We start from the raw sequence: 6,063 nt of genomic DNA on the forward strand, positions 1-6,063 counted from the left end.
TATCTTTTAAAGATGATATAATAATGATAAAAATTTGAAATAGTTAATTGTAATTACAAAGTAACAGGTATTCAAAGTTTCACTGAGCAACTACTGAAGCTGTGGGGCGACAGTGGTACAGGGGGTAGAGGGGGTAGAGAAGTCGTTTAGTAATCAGAAGGTTGCTAGCTGGATTCCCTGTCGAAGTGTCTTTGAGCAAGACACTGAACCCCTAATTGCTCCTGATGTGCAGTGTGCCATCAGTGTAAATGTAAAATGTGTATACATCCTTGTAAGTCGCTTTGGATAAAAGCGTCTGCTAAATGACTAAATGTAAAATGTAATGTAAATGAAACTAATTGATAAGACAAAAGTGATCACATGTTTACCATAAACCATGGGGCTGCAGCAGTTCAGAAACGCTGTCACAGTTTTCTGACTTAAGATGTTATCGGATTACTGGGTCTGAGTCGTCAAAGACCACAACACAAACTGAAGCTGGGAAATGTGAAATGATAACAGAAGAAAACATTTTTCAAAATGAATTTGAAGTGCAGTGATGGGTGATACAAACATGTTTCTTACAAGAAAAGACACAGTCATCATGACAGCTGAAGGTCTTACAGTGTTGCATCACCTTTATTGATAATAAAAAGACATTTCCACAGAACGTCATGTAAATAAAAGAACAAACACTGACATAGCCAAAACACACACTGAAATCCATGTGAGTGCTGGCTTGAAGAATTAGAATCTAAGGGACTAAGTGACGAACTAGAATCTTCACTAAGTGATCAGGTAAAGCTTCTATGAGTACTTAGGATTCAACTTGACTGTCTGGGAAGGCAACATTTTGCCTTGATTATATATACATACAATAGACAGGGCATGGGGATATAAGATCTAGCAGATCAATTGTTGTTTGAACTGGTCTGGTCTAGTCTGGTCTTGTTGGATTGTATTTCTCGAAAGCCTCCACAGCAGACAGATGCCAGAGCACAGTATGTTCTTTTTTGTCTTGAATGGGGTTCCTGCCAAGCTAAATGCACACATATGGACAGCGTCTCAGGTTTACGGCGTCTTCGTTTTTTACACGCGCTTCAGAATGACGCTGAGCTCAAAGCCATCACCATCGCCGCCTTCCACTTTTCCATATGACCGTTATTGGCAGCGGCCGATGTTTTCTTCGCTAAAATACCGCTGAGTCATCCAACATAAGGAAAAAGCCAAATGTTGTTGTACAGAGATGTATGTGCTATGTGATGGGGTGGGGGTGGAGCTGGTGGGCGTTGAGGATTTATAGCAGCCGTATACATATTGGCACGAGTGCTGCGCTTTTGTGTTTAATGTTACGGGGGTCAAAAGCAGGGGCGGATCAGGGGGCTCTGGAGCAATTTTGGGGGTACTGAGGTGGGAGATGGTTGTGGTGGCAGCAGGGTGGGGTGGGGTGGTGTGGAGAGGCTGGCGAGTGGTTGGAGGGGCGATGCAGTCAGAGGAACAGGAACACAAGATTCAAACCATGTGTCCGACACAGAGGCAACCTCAGGTAGCGGCTATAGTGGGGGAAGTGCTGACTCACTGCACAGGACATGTGCTGGTTAGATGTTTTGGTGACCTTTCTGTTGGTGTCTGGCATAAGGGGTATATGAGGAAACTAAATAGAAGGACATTACCCTGGTTAGTACTTTACCAATACTTTGAGGTTTTATGGAGTCTCGTTCACTCACTTTTTAAAATGTCCATGTTGAGGCTAACACCGGCACCGGTGACAGGAAAGAGGTGAAGTTAAAAAACCATCATGTTACTTGACCGTCTGTATTTACCTCACTTTCCTAGGACAATGAGTAAGTGCTTGCAGTAGGAGAGAAAACATCAGGTAGAAGTCTCATCAAGCTCTCCCTGGCCACTGTAGAGTAACTGCAGAACCGGCTTTTCCCAAAGGTCACTATAATCCATACAGCTTTGTGGTTATGAAAACAGAGATGGCCAAAATGATAGTTACTGCACAATGCCTAGCCTCGCTGACCTCCAATTACCAGCAAAACCAGCTTAAGAGATGATATTTCTTTAAATCATCCTTACTCAGCAGCTCTGAGCTTATGCTTCTTCTTATTTTGTATCATCTCTCAAAAGGCCAGTTACGACGGTGTAACTGAACACTTTCTCATGTGGAAGACACACGTGGGATGAGGGGGTGACTTATCAGACCGCTAATTGTCTTTATGGTTTGCAGTCAAAGGACTGCATATATGGACAAGTTCGTTAGCAAGGCTTTGTGCAGTGTGTGAAAGCTCAGTTCAAAACAGAGATCTCTATCTGGTTGTTTGTGACTCATGTTGGTTTGGAGAAAGCAATATGTTTTTTTCTGCGGTGTGTGTGTGTGTGTGTGTGTGCACTATGTATGTGTGTGTGTGTGTATGCTTTAGGGTGGATTTGAGTTTGGAGTTGCATGCATAAAGGCTCCGTGGTTAACAGAACCAGAAGCCGGCTTTCACATGTTTCACAAGGAGACACAGATCATTCTTCATAATTATTCACTCACAGATAAGGCTCCTTTATGTAACCGTCACGCCCTGCCTATCACGCCAATCAAAGCACCTTCAGCATGTTGTGACTAGATCAGGATCTTGATGGGTTTGAGTAATGCCTTTAATTTCAGCACTTCAAGCACCTGCACACGATCCCGTACATTAGGTACATTTATGTAATCACCTCCACTAATGCTTGGGAACCTGAAACTCATACAGCATTCCATAGGACACTCGCTCAGCACTGTGAGGATCTATAGAGAGAATACACTGTGGTGGGTTTGTGACTGTTAGAACTGGAGGACAGGACTGACTCTGGATGACTCCTGTCTAAGCTTGAATGGGAGGAGGAGGGGGGCACTGGATAGAACATTAACCAGCCTTGACTCCTTTGGCACCAAACATTTCGGCAACCTCAGAGTTAGGCTTTGGACTCCCACCACACGGGACAGCGAACGCACGAGTCCCTGATAACACAGGGAAAGAGAGAGAGAGAGAGAGAGAGAGAGAGAGAGAGAGAGAGAGAGATAACAGTAAGCAAGATTCAGACGAGTAAGTAACAGATTCAGGCAAGCCTTTTCAGGGAGTTCAGTCTTATCCATTTACACTTCCTTCTCAGGCTTGTCCTCAAGAAGGAACCCATTCAAGGTTCTGCTTAAAAATGCTCTGATGAAAGAGTCTTTGCAGAACCCTGTTGGAACTCTTTTGGCCTCACTGAGCTATAATGCTACTCTTACAATTTGACACGGTCTGGCTGTCAGAGTTGTTTTTGGTTAGATTGATCTGTAATGAATGACTGACAGTCGTATATATCACTGACAAGTCATCAGCTTCATGATGTGGGATTTTTTGTGACGAGAATTTCTTGTACAGAAAAAAACAGACACTTTTGTCTTGGAGTGCATGGTTATGGAACTCAAAACGGCAGACATTTGGTGGGCAGTCTGTACATGACCTTTTGTTAAAGCTCTGGGTCTGGTTGTGTGTTTATGCTAACAGCTTGTTGGGTTTCAGGAACAATATGCTTGATAAACAGCTGTTCCAGCACATGACAGATTTTTGGATGGCTTCGACTCCCTATATCTAAGATGTGATCAAATTGTCTCATAAAGACATCTAGGCACGCAAGCATACAGGCACACATAAACATGTGTGCACTCACACACAGCCACACACACACACACACACACACACACACACACTGAAGCGCACTAAGTTAGCCCTAGCCATCTATATGGTAAAGGCTATTTCTCAACCAAATGAAAGTGTCATGATGCATTTTTGCAATGGTTTACAATGGCATATGTGTCATGTGTTTCTCATGTCATGCTATGACCCAAGTGTTTCCCCCTGTGTTGTCTGTTCCGTGTGTCTGGGTTGCATTTCTCTTTTGGCCTTGGGTTTCTGGAGGCATGAGTCAAGGGTTTGAATCGGGAGGGATTTCTCATCCGCTGGGGGCCATATCGTTAATAAACATTTAGCAATGTTCTGTGAATATTTGGCTAATAACAGTGGAGAGCTCATCAGAATAATTGTGCTTTTCTTGTCAGAATATCCCTGCGTGCACATCTGCAAGCCATTACAACATTGTGCACGAGAAAAGCTTTGCCATTATTAAATGTCTCTCTCTCTCTCTTTCTCTCTCTCTCTCAGCTTCCCTCCCACACACACACACGCACACGCACACGCACACGCACACGCACACGCACACACACACACACACACACACACACACACACACACACACACACACACACTTTCTCTCTGTCTGTCTACCTATCATTAAGTATATGTCTCCAGAATGGGATGGGCACATCAAATGTTCAGTCTAAACCCTACATTTGCACTTCTTCAGAAAATAGCTGCATACGGTGCCATTACGAACTGTGTCATTTCATGTTCATTTCAAGTCTCAGTTGGCCCATCTTACATTGTATCAATACATGCATTGTCCCATGTAAATTTAGAAACTGGTAGGGAGAGCCACTGTCCAAGTATAAATTACACACTTCAGCAAACCCTATTGGAAAAACACATGGACATTCCGGTTCAGTTTTCTTCGAATTATGAAATATCTGGATCCAAGGGTGGAAAATTATGGGTTTTCAGAGAGATTTTGGCGAATGCTCTTGGTCTGTTCACGCACAGAGAGTATCCCTATAGGTCTATTGGCACGCCACAGAGAGTGACCCGGCTTAGTTATCATGCAACTCTGTACTGCGCCACTCATACATTAATGCTCAGTGATGTGAAATGCATGGAAAACAAACCAATGGAACAATAAAACAATGCGTATGGAAAAGCTTGTCAGTCCGTGCTTGTTTTAGCTTTTCATAAATAGAATCTGCTTTCATAGGTTGGCTGTTACTGTAAAATGCTGTCTTGTGCCTTTTGGGTCCTGTGAAGGAGAAAGAATCACATTCTCTTGTCCTGAGGGGCTCGGCACTCTTTGATTCCTGAAATGAAAAAGATCATCGCCTTAGCAGATGGAATTGGATGTTATAATCTCAGAAACAGATGGAATGGCAGACAGAATCATGTGTAGTCAAAGTTCTCCCTCGTGGAATCTTCACAGCGCCTGGAAAATTCTCGGTAGACATGGATATGACAACACGAGGAGGCGGACATTTTGTCCCTTCATTTGCCCCCCACCCCCCACCCCCCTTGGGTATGTCTCCTAGAGATGTCTTTCAACAATTCTGTCAACATGAAATAGGCCAAATGAAATGCTTGATTGCACTGTGACCTTGATTGCACTAGACCTGGCTCTATAGCTAAGGTCAAGTTCCGGTGGTCAGCTCTACGGAGTCATGTGTTGATTGGGCCACCTCACTCTAATTGGACCACAGAAATTATGCAACCAAAGCAGCATTGCACCCTGTCTGAGAAATTGCACAACTCCATGGCATCACACACTGAATATAGCATGCTGTGTCAGCCAGGGGGTACAGACATTTATCACAGGGGGGGAGAGAGACAGTGTTTCTGTGTGTGCATGTGTGTCTGTGTGTGTGCGTGTGTGTGGGTGTGTGTCTGTGTGCGTGTGTGTGTGTGTCTGTGAGTGTGTGTGTGTGTGTGTGCGTGTGTGTTTGAGAGTCTGTGTGCGTGTGTCCCTGGGTGGATGTGTCAGCACATTTAGAGGATGCTACAATAAAACTAGGATATGAATCTGCATAAGTACTTAAGTAAGTGGGAGAATTTGTCTGAGTGTATGTGGGCATGTTAAAGTGTCTATGAGTTGGTGTTTGTGTGTGTGTGTGTGTGTGTGTGTGTGTTTGTGTGTGTGTGTGTGTGTGTGTGTGTGTGTGTGTGTGTGTGTGTGTGTTTGTGTGTGTGTGTGAGAGTAACCAGTGTTAGCACTGTGCCTGTGTGTCACTATACAACCTCTGCTGCATTGAATAGCATTATACATTTTAACCATTTTTTCCAGCCAGCTCCATGAAGTGATTACAGTTGACTACAAATTCATCTGATCCCTGAGGTGGACACCCGGAGCTGCAGCCATCTTTAGGCTCCATCACATCCTGAAGGCCTGCAGGTCTCACCTTCAGCGACA

The sequence above is a fragment of the Clupea harengus genome, chromosome 5 (genome assembly GCF_900700415.2).
Source record: "Clupea harengus chromosome 5, Ch_v2.0.2, whole genome shotgun sequence".
NCBI lineage: Eukaryota > Metazoa > Chordata > Actinopteri > Clupeiformes > Clupeidae > Clupea > Clupea harengus.